Source organism: Pleurodeles waltl, chromosome 2_2, assembly GCF_031143425.1.
Source record: "Pleurodeles waltl isolate 20211129_DDA chromosome 2_2, aPleWal1.hap1.20221129, whole genome shotgun sequence".
NCBI lineage: Eukaryota > Metazoa > Chordata > Amphibia > Caudata > Salamandridae > Pleurodeles > Pleurodeles waltl.
The window spans coordinates 392,693,971-392,708,199 of record NC_090439.1 but is presented as its reverse complement, the minus strand read 5'-3'; the positions used below and the strand labels follow the sequence as shown (position 1 = coordinate 392,708,199).

At 47.8% G+C, this 14,229-nt stretch overlaps 1 protein-coding gene across 2 annotated transcripts in view; it reads right to left on the bottom strand.

Annotated features, from left to right (window-relative positions):
- Nucleotides 1-14,229, bottom strand: part of RTTN (rotatin) — a 978,768-nt gene that overhangs the window by 392,926 nt on the left and 571,613 nt on the right. The gene's annotated exons all lie outside the window — the stretch shown is intronic.

Below are 14,229 nucleotides of genomic sequence, written 5' to 3'. Positions count from 1 at the left end.
TGCCCAACTTTGGAGGTGGTGAGTCTTCGCTGCTCCGTGCTGGACAGTACCCCTGTGCACCCCAACTCTTGCAGCTACCAAGGCTTGTTGGTTTTTCTTCCAAGGGATGTTCAGGCTCAGTGTAGCCCCAGCCTCCAGGACTCTTCCCTGCGATGCGTGGTCTCTTGCCTGCTGCTCTAGCTACGAGGGACTCCTTTCCATGCATGCTGAGTGCACCTCACTGCGACTCCTGTGCCTGCGAGTTGCCTGTGGGGGATGCATCCACGACTTCTTGCTCTCCTGATTGCTAGTGGATGCCTGGGACTCCCCTCTGTGGGCTGAGTCCCCTCTGACCATCCTGGTCTCTGGCAGCTTTGCAAGTCTTCTTCTGCAACTTTTGCCTTTACCAAGGCCTGTTGGTGGTTTTTCCACACCACTGACAGTCTGCAACTCTTCTTCCGACGTGGGACACTGACTGCATCACTTCTGGAACTCTTCCTCTGCTCCTGTGCTGTACAGCCAACTCAGGGTCCTCACCATCGACCTGGTCCTGCAACTCCAGAACGGTGGGCAGTGGCTCCTGCCCCAACCGGACCCTCCAACTGGAACTGGACTTGGTCCCCTTCATTTGCAGGTCCTCTTCTGTCTGGATCCATCTTCTGTTTCTTGCAGTCCTGCACAGTCCTTTTCCAAAAATTCTCTGTGGGTTTGGGAAAAAACAGATACTTGCCTCTTCTCGCCTACTCGCTTGGGGTCACTCTGGTACTTACCTCTTGGGGTTCCTAGTTCGTCCAGCTCTCCTCTACAGTATGTGGTCTGGGATCCCCTCTAGGGTCACTACCAATGTTCCCTGCAAGGCGCGAGCGCGCGCGCACCTTTCCTTCCCCCATCGCGCAGGCCCCTTCGGCAAGCTCGCACGTTAATAAATAAGCCTTTTAGAGCAATATATGTGCTCCCCTAAGGCAGATAAGGCTCATATTTGTATCTGGATTGAAGTGAATGAAAACAGCGTTTAAATGCCGCGGGAGTGTTTTAAACATCATTTGGCGTACTTTAGCATACAAGCGAGCAAGTGATATTTATGTTGAAAATTAATGGTTAATGAGCTAGGAAATGCTTCAGAACAGTAGGAAATGTGCTGTTATCAACTTTTCCATCATTGTCATACTTCATAGTTGTTTATATGCATTATCACTTTCTCAGCTCAAATAAGCCTTTTAGAGCGATAGTCGTGCTCTCCTATTGGAGAAAATGCTCATATTTGAATCTGGATTGAAGTAAATGAAAACAGCGTTTAAAGGCCGCGGGCAATGTTCCTCTGTTTTCTCCAACTGGGGTGTAGGTGGCACTTAACAGGTCATGTCCTTGGGGTGTGCAACCAGGTCACAAAACTGCCTTGATGCCCTATTGCATGGAGCAATGATATCCCTTTTTTGCTTTAGTGGTATGGAGAGGCTAATGCCAAAGATCTTGGCTAGTTATGCGCTGCGCGCGCGTGAATGGTCAATTTCTTGGCGCACGTATCCTTGGCTGCAGCGCACAGAGACCGCACACTGCCCCACACAGTGGAAAAAAATTAGAGGGAACATTGGTCACTACTGTCTATTGTTATTGCACTGTTTTCTATTGATTTCTTTGTTCAATCTGACAACTAAGGTGTATATAATAGTGTGTTTACTCACCTGCTAGTAGAGTATTGCCTATATAGTATTGTAGTATGTGTCGCTAGAATAAAGTAACTTTATTTTTGTAACACTGTGTGGTTCTTCCAGGTTTGTAAGTACTGTGTGACTATAAGTGGTACTGCATGAGCTTTGCATGTCTCCAAATACGCCTTGGCTGCTCATTCACAGCTCCCTCTAGAGAGCCTGGCTTCTTGGACACTGAATACACCTCACTAATTGTGGGATACCTGGACCTGGTATAAGGTGATAATACCACAGGTATTCACCACACACTAGGCCAGCTTCCTACACTCTATGTGCAGAGGTGATGGCTACAAGGAAGGCTGTTTTTAAAGTAAGAAGCCGCAGAGGACAATTATGAAGAGGCTCAAAAGGAGCACACATAAGTAAAGTGGGTACCAAGTTCAAATTCCACTGGGGCATTATGAACGGGGTAGGCGGAAACATGTGGGTAAGACACTTGAGAACCTCGCAACAATGGGAGATTTATACAAGGAAGGTTGATCTAGTAGTCTGAGGAAGACAGAGATGGCAGACGGATAACTTTCAAGGGTGCCCAAAGCAGAGCCCTGCTGAACAAGAGTGAGTACAAACAAAAGAACCCCAGATAGACGAGCAGAAAGGGGATTCACAGACTTGTTGCTACACCATGCCACAAATTTGTTCCAACGACAGGCGTTTACAGTATTGGTGGAGGAACGCTTGGCTACAAAGATAACATTACAGGCGGAAGGTCGAAAGTTGTTGACTGCCACAGCTTAATCTCCACCCAGGAAGGTGGAGACTGGGCATGTTCGGGTGGAGAACTGTCCCCTGCTGCTACATCAGAAGAACCTCCCGAAGAAGCAGTCTGAGTGGAATATTGATGGCCATACTCAGAAGCTCGGGAAACCATGCTCTTTATGCCCAGTAGGAAGCCACAAGAATCACTTGTGCCCAGTTCTTCATCTTCTTGACAACTCTGGGCAGAAGTAGTATTGGCGGAAAGCTGTATAAGGAGACCTAAGTTCCACTTGAGACGAAAAGTATTGCTGAGCAAGTGCCACCTTGGAAACTCCAGCATGCAAAACAGCTGACATTGCCCATTCTCTATGGAGGTGAAAAGACTTAAGCAAGGCTCTCCCAATTGCTGAAAGAGACCATGCGCCACCCTCTGGATGGAGACACCATTCGTGATCGACCAGGCATTCATAGCTGAGTTTGTCCGCTCCGGCGTTCTGACAGCCTGTAAAATATTTAACCACCAGGGTTGTGCCCTGATGTTCCAGCCATGTCAAGAGTCGCAGGGCCTCCTGACAAAGGGTCCACAACCCCACCGTGCTTGCTGCAGTATCACACTGCGGTGGTGTTGTCAGTGAATACCTGCTCCACTTTCCCTTTGAGAGAGGGAAGGAATACATTCAATGCAAGCCTGATTTCCCTGAACTCCAGAAGACTGATGTGGAGCCCGGACTCCACCGGAGATTAGACGTCTCGGATCTCCGCCTCCTCCATGTAGTAGCCCTATCCCAGGAGTGACGTATCTGTTACTACTGTCAGATCTGGTTAGGGAAGGGAGAGGGATATGCCTTTGACCCAATCACGGCTTGAAAGCCACCACTGCAGATCTTGCGCAGTTCACTCCGAGATCTGGACCATGTCGGAGAGATTCCCCTGATGCTGCGCCCACTTGAACTACAGGTCCCACTGCAGAGCCTGCATGTGCCAACTCGCATGTGTGACCTCAGGAAGCAGGAGGCCATGAGGCCCAGCGGCCTTAGAGTCATTCTCACGAAAACCCAGGAAAGAGGCTGAAGCAACAGTATCATAGCCAGAGTATTTTGGACTCGCTGCTCAGGAGGATAGGCCAGAAACTGTACTGTGTACAGAACAGCTCTGATGAAAGGGAGCATCTGAGAGAGAGTCAGGTGTGACTTTGGCACGTTTATAATGATCCCCAGTAAATGCTGGAAGTCTGTTGTAGTCTGGAGGTGGGAGACGACAGCCTGGGGCAAGTCTGCTTTCAACAGCCAGTCATTGAGGTAGGGGAAGACTGACACCCTTAGCCTGCGCAGATGAGCTGCGACCACCGCCATCACTTTCATAAACATCCGGGAGACAATGGTAAGGTCAAAGGGGAGTACGGTAAACTGAAAGTGCTTGTGACCTACCACAAATCACAAGTAATGTCTGTGGGCAGGCAGGATTGGAATGTGAAACTAGGTGTCCTGCAAGTCGAAGGCTATCATGCAGTCTCCAGGGCAGATAGGACCTGAGCCAGAGTGAGCATGTTGAACTTCTTTCCGATGAAGAGACTGAGGGACTTGAGGTCTAGGATAGGGCGGAGGCCCTTGTCCTTCTAGGGGACCAGAAAGTAACAGGAATAACAACCACAACCTGCTTCTGGCACAGGTAGCCTCTCTATGGCTTTCTTGGAAAAAGGAGCTGTAATTTCCTTGTTAAGAAGTGCCAAGTGACCATCCGTCATCCTATCGTAGTATGGTGGCAAGGCCAAACAGGTATTCTCAAAGAGGAGAGAGTAGCCCCTTCGTACTGTCTTCAAAACTCACCTATCCGTCATGATGGATTTCCAGTGGAGCAGGTGATGGTGAATCCTGCTTCCAACTGGTCCATGATGGAGCAATGTACTAACGGACTAGGAAGGTGGTGGACAGGGCAGACTGCTGGCTCCCTGATCCGTGGGGACGTTGGATCACGCATCTGAGGTAGCTTGCGCCGTATGGTGGCTGGAAAGAAACTGACATGGTTGGGTGCCCCTTCCGTAGGCACGAAAGTGACGAAAAGCGGACTTAGGGGAGCGAGGAGCAGCTGCGAGGATAAGGGACCGAGCGGTAGCCTCGGACTCCTTAAACCACTTGAGCACTGAGTCCGCTTTGTCTCTTAAGTGACAGGTGCCACTGAAGGGCATGTCAATAACTGATTGCTGGACATTCCCTAAAAAGCCAGATGTTCTCAACCAAGCGTGGCACCTCAGGGCCAAATTCAAAGCAACCATTCTACCTGGTAAATCAGTTGTGTCAAGCCCACAATGAATCATGAACTTGGCTGCCTCTCTCCCATCAGCAACAGCTTGGGAGTGAATGGCCCGGGCCTCCTCTGGGACCTGTGGCAGCACCTGCACGTCTGTATCCTATAGATTATGATAACAGCGGCCGAAAAGGCATGCTGTGTTTACTGATTACAACGCCAAACTCGAGGAAGAGAATAACTTCTTCCCAATTTGGTCCAGTCTTTTTTATTCCCTATCCGGGGGTGCAGATAGGAATACGCCAGAAGAGGAAGAAGCCTGGATGGCCAAACACTCAGGCGTGTGATGTTGGGTTGGGGATTTAGGGTCGTTAGGCGCAGGCCTATGGCGGCAGGCGATTGTCCTGTTGAGAGGAGCCCCTGTACTTGGTTTAGACCACGTCCCCACCAGGACATCAGTGAGGGCTTCATTGAAGGGCAAAAGGGGTTCAGACATAGAAGCCCTGGGCTGAAGCATCCCAGTCAGTAGGCCAGTCCTGACAACCACTGAAGGCAACTTGAGGCACAGGACCTCAGCTGCTCTTCTCACCACCACTAAATAAGAGGATTTCTCCTCCATTGCCAAGGTAGGGGGAGAAAGCATGCCAGTGTCAGGGGTAGTGTCAAGACCATTGGGTTCACCCAGTTCCTGAGCTCAGTCCATTTCAGGATCATCTAGCTGGAATTCTAAAGACTCCAGCAACCCCTCCATACTCTCACCATAGCGGTACCTATAGGCATACATGTCATGATCCAACCTCGGGAGCGAAGTCCCCGTCGAAGATGGAACTGGCGTCAAGCGACGTTGTTCCGGCTCGGAGTCAGGATTCAGTATGGGATTGATAGATCGACGTCCTTCCAATCACCGGGGAAGGTTGTGATCGCATGACCGCCATTGGCACAGATTTGGTTAAAGATCCTGGGGTGCCCCCCGGAGCCAAGGCTGAAGCTGCTGGCGCGGAACCCGATGGGGCCTCCTCTGACCCTACAGGACCCTATGGCATCACAGGAGGGTCGGACTGTCTGAAAACGAGGTGTATGGCCTAGTAAAACTCTGAGTTGGGCAGGGGTGGCTCAGGCTCCCAGAAACTCAAGGAGGCGTGGAGCCAACCCAGAAGCAGGCTCCAAGGATGGAGGTCTAGAGTGTGGACACTCCTCCCTCATTACATTGTCTGAGTGATGGGGTGAAGTTGAAGAATGTTTGTTCTTTGACTTCTTCTTCTTCCTGTGACCTGAATGTCCAGAAAATTTGAAGTGGGACGAGTGGTGATGGCTCAGCGAATGGTTTTGAGGCCTTCCTCCCAAACGAGACCAGGAACAACACGGAGCCAAGCGCTGGGCCGCCATGAGCTTTAGGGACCACTCCCTCAAAGCCTTGGAGTTCATGGACTGGACTGAGAGCATATCTTCGGGTTGTGGTGATGCTCCAGAAACCACAAGCATATGAGGTGCAGATCTGTCACCGACATCATGCGGTGACAGGAGTTACACGGCTTGAATCCAGTCATGCAGGGAGACAGTTCGACGCACCAAGTAGGACAAAAAACAACGACAAGAAGCCAAAAAGTAAATCAAAAAGTGACTGAGGGTAGCTCTTCTCGTAATCTGCGCTTAGGTTGGCACACAAAGAACAGACTTAAGCGCGCTGGGATGGCGCCTATATATGACCACAACATCATCATGGCAACCACAACACAAACGAAGGATGCAGAGTCGACTGACACCACCTGACGGTGCGCATGGGTACTGCTCGAACAAATATCTCCAGATCTAATCTGACACCTGGGAAATTTTAAGGTAGGAAATGTGCAACTAGAAGTCTCTATCAGATAACCCATGTATGAACAATTCGGCAAGATTGTAAAATGACCATAGATAGCACTGCGATCATAAAGACAAGAAAACATGGATAAGAAAGACCAACTGTGATCGCAAGATAGGAGCAGCAACTATGCTAGTCAACATACAACTAGCCATGCCCAGATGTAGACCGTAAGTGCAGGTTCCACGCTGGTGGAACACAGAGCAGCAATACTAGCCATAGAGCAGAGTCTCTCACCATAGAAAAGTATATCCAAATCAGGCCTGCATCAAAAGGCAATATAATAGAGTACCTCATTGAGAGGAAATAGATATATATTTAACCAAAAGTCACTATATAGCAGCAAGAGCCCACGTCTTCAGGTTCTCACCGCAAGAATGACACCGGCACCATCAACTCAAAAGGTATCTTCTTCATTTATGATGTGAAGTACAAAGTGCAGAAAGTGCTAATCCAGACAAAAATAGCAAAGCGTCTCAGCCTCAGCCTTCAACTGGCCATCCAGTCCATGTGTATACATGAGTACAAATACATACACATCTATAACACCCATGGATGTGTGTGTATATATATCTCTCTCTCTATATATATATATATGTCACTTCACATGATTTAATTGTTTTTTTTTTTTTAAACAAGGAGGGCCTTGGTATAGAAGTGAAAACAAAGGATAAAGTAGAAAAGACCTCAACAATGAAAACTAAAACTCACTAGATTCTTAGGAAAAGAATCAGTCCAAAATTAATTAATGAATACATCCAACAACAACAACACACCTTCAATTGTGAACTGAAATACAACAATAGTCATGTAAAATGAAAAAAATTATTCCTATATGAGGTATCAATACTAAATCTTATCAAATATGACAGATTTTGTAGGAGGCTGGCTCATTTTATGGTGTACACCTATGGTGTGGCACCCTATACTGAGTCCAGGCAACCTTAATGATAGTGTTTAGGTGTTCAGATAGCAAAAGCTCTTTAGGGGTAGCTGGGTTGAGCAGCTAAAGCTTATCTAGGAGGAGTGTAAAGCACTTGCAATAACACAATAGTCAGTCAGTAACCAATCACAAGAAAGAACCACACAAGCTATTGCATAAATAAAGGGTTCTTTAATAGAACACTAAAGTTACTCTAAGATTGGTATATTTTCACCTGGAGGTATCAACACACCAATATATACATTTAGCATTTCTCAGGAAAAGCATAAAAATACATGGGGCCTTTTGCAGTGGGGGCAAAACATATACTAAGAAAGTGGTATAAGAATGGAGGTGCCCAACAAATTTAAGTGTGTTAGGATCCCAGGGGCTGGGGGAGTAGGAAATTACCAGAGTTAAGTACTAGAAATGCCATAGGCGTTCGTGTGCAGAGTTATCGAGCCGGTTGTCTCATAGGCTAACACAGAACCGTTGCGGTTGGATTTGTATGAATTCAGGACCCTTCCCAGTGGACCCCGAGGAAACCAGTTGGCACAAAGAAGGTTGGAGAGTGCCCCCCATGGATACTCAGAAAAGCAAAGTACCTACACCAGGGAGCCTGAGTGCATAGTGGTGTCACTGGAAGCCTCAGTTATGAAGCTGCTGTTGCAGCCCAAGGACCAGGTTGGTGGAACCCTGAGGTGAACTCTAGACAAGAGGAACCTGAAAAAGAAGGGAGCATTGTACACACCTCTAGCAGATGTCCAGGTGATGCAAATAAGCAATGCCCACCCTCTTGGAGGACAGTGAAAGAAGAAGCCCAGCTGCGGAGTCCGGAGGATGCAGGAGATCCTTGGAGTCGCCCATGAGCTGTCCCATATCGGTATTGGCTTAAAGGAGGGTCTGTGGCCAGCAGGACCACCAACAAGCCTTGGCAAATGCAACTCGTGGTTGTAAGGAAGGTTGCAGATTTTGGAGGACCAGCAAGGTTCTAGTGACTCAACCCTTGGTGGTGAAACAGGGCAGGCCTTCAGCACAAAGAAAAGAAAGCTGAAATTGAGGAGCCCTCAAGAGTGACCCACTGGCAGCAGGCATAGGGAGTCGCAAGGAAGTCTCAGCAGCACAACAAACAGGAGTCGCAGAAGCTGCAGAGGGGAAATTGAATCTGGAGTTGCAGCGTGCTGGGGCTTTTTGGAGCTCAAAGATCTTCTTGGTGGAACAGCCAACAAGCCTTGGCAAGAGCAACAGTTGTGGTGCAGAAGGGTTCCGTTCCCGTGGCTGCAAGAAGGGTCCACTGTCTCCCAAGTTGGTCAGAAGACAAACTGGATCCAGAGAGGACCACTGAAACACCAACTGTGAGCAGGTCCTTTATGCTGTCTGTGGGACAGCAGGATCCACCAGCCGGGCGTCGTTGTCTTGAGGTGTCTGCAGATGCAGAGGAGTGACTCCTTTTCTCCAAGGGATATTCCTTCTTGCTTCTTGGATGCAGGCCGAGTCTGACCCTGGAAGATGCACAGCCACTGATGTTGCAGAAATCTGTCAGGAGCTGGAGAAACAATGTTGCAATGGGAGCTCTCTAAACTGGATACAATCTTGGTTCAGTTCCAAAAGCAGACCAGCAACAGTTCAGGAGCAGAAAATGTCTTACACAGACTTCCTTGAAAAGTCTTGCTTGACGAACCTGAGGACCCACCCTCAGGGAGCTCTTAATTAAACCTAAAAGGAGATTGGTCACTCACTGAAGTGGCCCTCCTATTGAAGGGGGGGCAGAGACGTCATCTACCTAGCCTAACCAGTTATATGCTCCTACGGGCCTCTGCACATCTTATTTTCAAGATGGCAGAACAACCGGCCACCTGGCAGACCTCTGTGCACCTCTGTAGGGAAGGGCCTGGACGGGGTGGTCACGACCTGTGTCTTTTTTGTGGTTTTGTGCCAAAGAGGGAACAGGGGTTTCTGAACTGATGCAAACAGGATTATGCAAGCAGGACACCAAATGTGCCTGTAAGGGGAATTCCAAGGAAGTTCCTAATTGTACAAGGTGGCTTTTAAACACTTAGGCCGAAAGACAAAACATGGGTTGGTTGAAAACTATATTTTTTCAAGCTATTTATTGTCTTGACTATAATGGGTTACACTTTTAGTTTAGTCCTTCACTTTGTCTTCCTTCTGGTCTCTTTTTCCAAGCGGTTCCGGTTTTTCGAGTGATGTCAGCGCACGGACATGCGGGGACAAGAAAAAGAGAGGACCAACCACAGGCAAGTATATTGATCAGTGGGTGACGTATTTCTTATACACAAACAAAATAAAATAATACTAATAGGAATGGAGTGGATACCCGGTGAGGAGGGTGGATACTAGTGCACACAGTTAGGAAAGACAAAGAATAAGGGTGACTACATGCACTGTGATTCACAAACTGCACCAGCCAGCATGCGTCCCCAATAATGATGAGGCCGAAACCCGCAGTTTGGCACGTACCTGCGACAGCCACATCCCTACTGTGACGTGGCGGGCTTCTGGTTCTTGATTCTTGGTACCTCTACATTCCTCTGTTTGGCTGCTTCCTTCGAAGTCTCTCTCTTCCTCCTCGCCGGCCGCCTCCTTTGTCTCCTCCTCTCCTGCCGCGCTCTCCATTTCCTCTTCTCCAGCCTCGTTCCCCATCTCCTCCTCTCTTGCCACATTCTCAGTCTCCTCTTCTCTGGCTGCGTTCCCCTTCGGAGAAGCCATTATGTAGTTGGACCACTTGTGTTGACCATTGTCCACTACATACAGTAAGATGCCTTCCATGCACTTACAAAGCCTGAAGAATAGAGTCAGGGGTTTGTAGGGGTACCCTGCTCATGCAGTAGTACCCTTACACTTGGGGAAATGCACCCTACCTATGGGCTAAAGGACCTACCAGAGGGCTGACTTACAGTGCTTAAGTGCAGTGACTGTGATATAAGATAAGCCTTGTATCGGTGAATGGGTGCATGCACCATTCCACGCAGGCTGCAAGGGCGGGTCTGCAGACACAGCTTGCATGGGCTTCCATGGGTGGCACAATACATGCTGCAGCCCAATGGAGATCCTTGGTGTATCAATGCCCGGGTACCTAAGTACCATATACTAGGAACTTATATGGGTGCAGCAGTACGTCTATAGTGGAGTCTAAAGTTCACCAGCAACCACAGGCGCTGGGGTCCTGGTTAGCAGGATCCCAGTGCACTACAGTCTAAACAAACTGACACCAGGTAAAAAGTGGGGGTAACTATGTCAGAAAGATGCTACTTTCCTACAGATATAATATCCTCATAGAGAAAAAGAAGCACCCATGAAAAGGGGCAACATCCTTCCATAAGGAAGTCCTGCACTCAAGTGCAACAAATGTAAAATAACTCTAAAAGAGTTAAAAAACAAGAAGTCTACAAAAAATACCACGCAAAATTGACACAGAGCTACATCTCCACAAAGACGTATTAAGGACTGATCGAAGCCAGGAAAAGACATACGAATGTGCAAAGAACATTTCAACACTATAGAAAAGTCTACACCAAAGTGTAAAAAATTTGTAAACTGCAAGGAAGACGTAATAGAACCCTATAAGACCAAAATAAGGAACATGTGAAAATCCTGAAGAAGAGAGTGATATCACAGGAAACCGTAAATGTAACCATCAAAAGTTAAGCTAACAGCTAACCTATTTGACAGTTCAAGGGGACGTACTAACCAATACTCTCAGTGGTATGGAAAATCCAAAGAGCCGGTATTATCCCCAGTTCCCTATGAGAGATACTAGTAAAATGGTACAATGCTTACGTTTGCCATGGGGGAAATGGGGGGGGGGGGGAAATGAAAGGTGAAACTAGGTAGAAATGCTCTTTGGCATATTAGCATACCACGTAAATACTCCACTTAGAGTATATACCAGACAGGTAATGACTTAAGCATAAGCTTGTCTTCAGAGTGAAGCAAAAAAAAAAATCACCTTATGGCAGGGTACTATAAATGACAACGTCTAATTGAGCAACATTGACAAAACTTGAAGCAGAAATCATCACTGTACATCAAGTGATAAGGATAAAGAAATAAGCCTTAAACATTAGGCATGAGAACCCTGACGTACGTAACCAGGCACGGAGATAGAGCGCAGCGGAAGACGCCATAGGTCGACCCACAGTCAGTGGAATCCATGCCGCAGGGAATAATTAATTTAGCTGCATTCAGTCTGTCCTGAATTATAGGAGTAAAGAGTGCTCCTGACATTATCTAGAAGCGAGGGTAAACTGTTTGCTAAAGAGTCCCTTAATGGTTGAGAGAAACGTCCCAGAACACAAGACATGTTCACAGAATGTAGAGCAGAACTTCTGGAGGAAAAAATATGCATGCCATAGACCGCAAGACCCCTGGATTCTCCATCAGGAGGAGTTTGGGGGAGGGACTCTATATCAGGAAAGGTTTAGGTGGCCTGTGCCACTAAACTGCGAGGAGCAGGGTATCTCATCAAACAAGGGGGATCACTAGAGGCAGGGCGGTGCCTGTGGGATATATCCGATTCAACAGGGGACCTGTAGCAGACTTAGCCCAAGCACCCAACAAAACATCATGAAACGCCTCACCATAAGGAAGTACCAGCTGAACCCCGGTCTGGCTTTGGTGGAGTACTTCAAGTAAGGGATCAACTCCATTAAAGGAGAGGTTAGATCTAACACCTCCGCAACCCTCTTTAACATTTCCGCAAAGGAGGAATTCACTTCTGTAGCAAGGCCTGGAGGAGAAAGGAGGACTGAGGCTGGAGAAGAGTCCAAGCCACTAGTTGTAGCCAGATCAGACAATCAACTGTCCCTGTCAAGGGGATCTGGATCCGTTACTCTCCACATCACCTGCAAATGGAACAAAAGGTGTTAAGGCTTGTGGAGGTATGACCGGTGCCGTTCTAGACATCGATCGACATTGAGAAGGTGATACCTCGATGTCAATATCAATGTTAGATGCTGGAGGTGGGGTGGGGGGCTGTCGACTTCGATCAGCACCACCAGCATAGCCACTGGAGTAGGCTGATTGGAAACCGGCGCCGAAGGTGGCAACCCTTAATGGCTGTGCACCAGCGCCATAACAATTGCGTCAACTGACTCTGAAGGTCGAACTGAAGCCGAGGGTTAACCCGCCAGGGTGGGCACAGTTAAGGCACTTCGCACCTCCTTTGGACCAACAGGCACTCCAGAGGGAGGTGAGGGACCTAAGATCTTGTGAAGGGAAGAATAACATGCACTCTTCTGGTCCAGTCTCGCCCCACCTCCCAGAAAAGGAGGAAGATACGGGGCAGATTGATTGCAGTTAAGTCGGTAACTGCTGAGGCCTTGACTGCTTGTTAGGCTTACCTTTGGATGTCAAAGGAGAAGGGTGTCCAGGAGAGCGAATCATCGAACTGCTGCGCGAACGGACGTCAAACCGAAGAGACTTCTTCCAATGGAAAACCAAGATTCTGACATCCACGCCGCAACAAGCTACATCTAATGTCCTCGCAGGGCTTTTGGGTGAATTCGCTGACAGGAGCTTCAGTCCTCACCATCATGGTGCTCACCCAGGCACCAAATGCACACTGTATGGGGTCTGTAGCAGACATCTGCCGTCCACAGGACCCACATAGTTTAAACCCCAAAGACACAGGAAGCACACTGCTCCAAGACAACAAAAACATCGAAGAAAGCCGAAAAACAGCCAGAACAACCTTCTCCAGATCTGTGCTGCAAGCGTGGAAACGAAGAAACTGACACTGCGTTGGTGGGGGGGGATTTTATGGACTTTGTTGACATCATTATAAAGTTGCGTGACACCCAGACATACCAAGGGAAAATGTTTCCAGATCCAGGCTGCCACCTGAATAGGATTTTAAGTTAAGGAATCTATGACTAGATGTCTCTATCAGATACTAAAATCATCTTGGCCCTTAATTCCCAGGTTAGCCAAACCTCACAACTCAGTTTGTGCCTCAAGGAGGTCACAGACTGGATGTCCTCAAGTAGCCTTAAACTCAATGGCGACAAAACATAGGTACTTGTTACTGGAAACAATGTGTCAAGATGAATGTAACTAGGATGGTCAGAACAACTTAGGGACCTACCTATGTCTGCTCAAGCAGTTAAAGGGCTTGGCGTCTGGATAGCTGAAAAGCTCACGATGGAGACGCAGGCCTGAAATCTTGCGGGATTTTGTTTTGGTACTCTTAGAGCACTTCTACACATGCTTCCGAATTCCACTAAAACGACAGTTGTGCAGGATCTCAAACTCACAGTCAGGTTATGGGAACTACTTTATGTAGGAAGTTCTAAATATGTGATATTGACACTCCAAACAGTTCAGAACGCAGCTGTCAGGGTCCTTTACAAAATGACTAAACATCAATCAGCCAGACCAGCTCTACTAGCTCTTCTCTGGCCCGAGTCCAAAGACTAATCATGTTCAAGGTCCTATTTACTACACTTTGGGCCATCCATGTGAAGGGCCTGCTTATCATTCTGAACCTACTCACCTCTTACGAGCCAAGGAGAACTCAGATTAATTGGTAAACAACTCTTGGCAGTGACAAAGGTCAAAAGACCAAGATGCAGAGGCCACTGCGTATCTTGTCCCGAAGCTCTGAAAAGCCCTTCCTATTTCCCTTAGAAGCCACAAGACAGAAACTAATTCTAGAAAACGTCTTAAAACCTACCTTTTTTCAAAGTGAAAGCTCCAGTCATCTAGGCTGATGGAAGTATACCAGACAGGCTGCTGAAATAAGCACTGGAAGGCCCAGTCGGGTAGCTATACGCTACATAAAAACAGCTTGACTG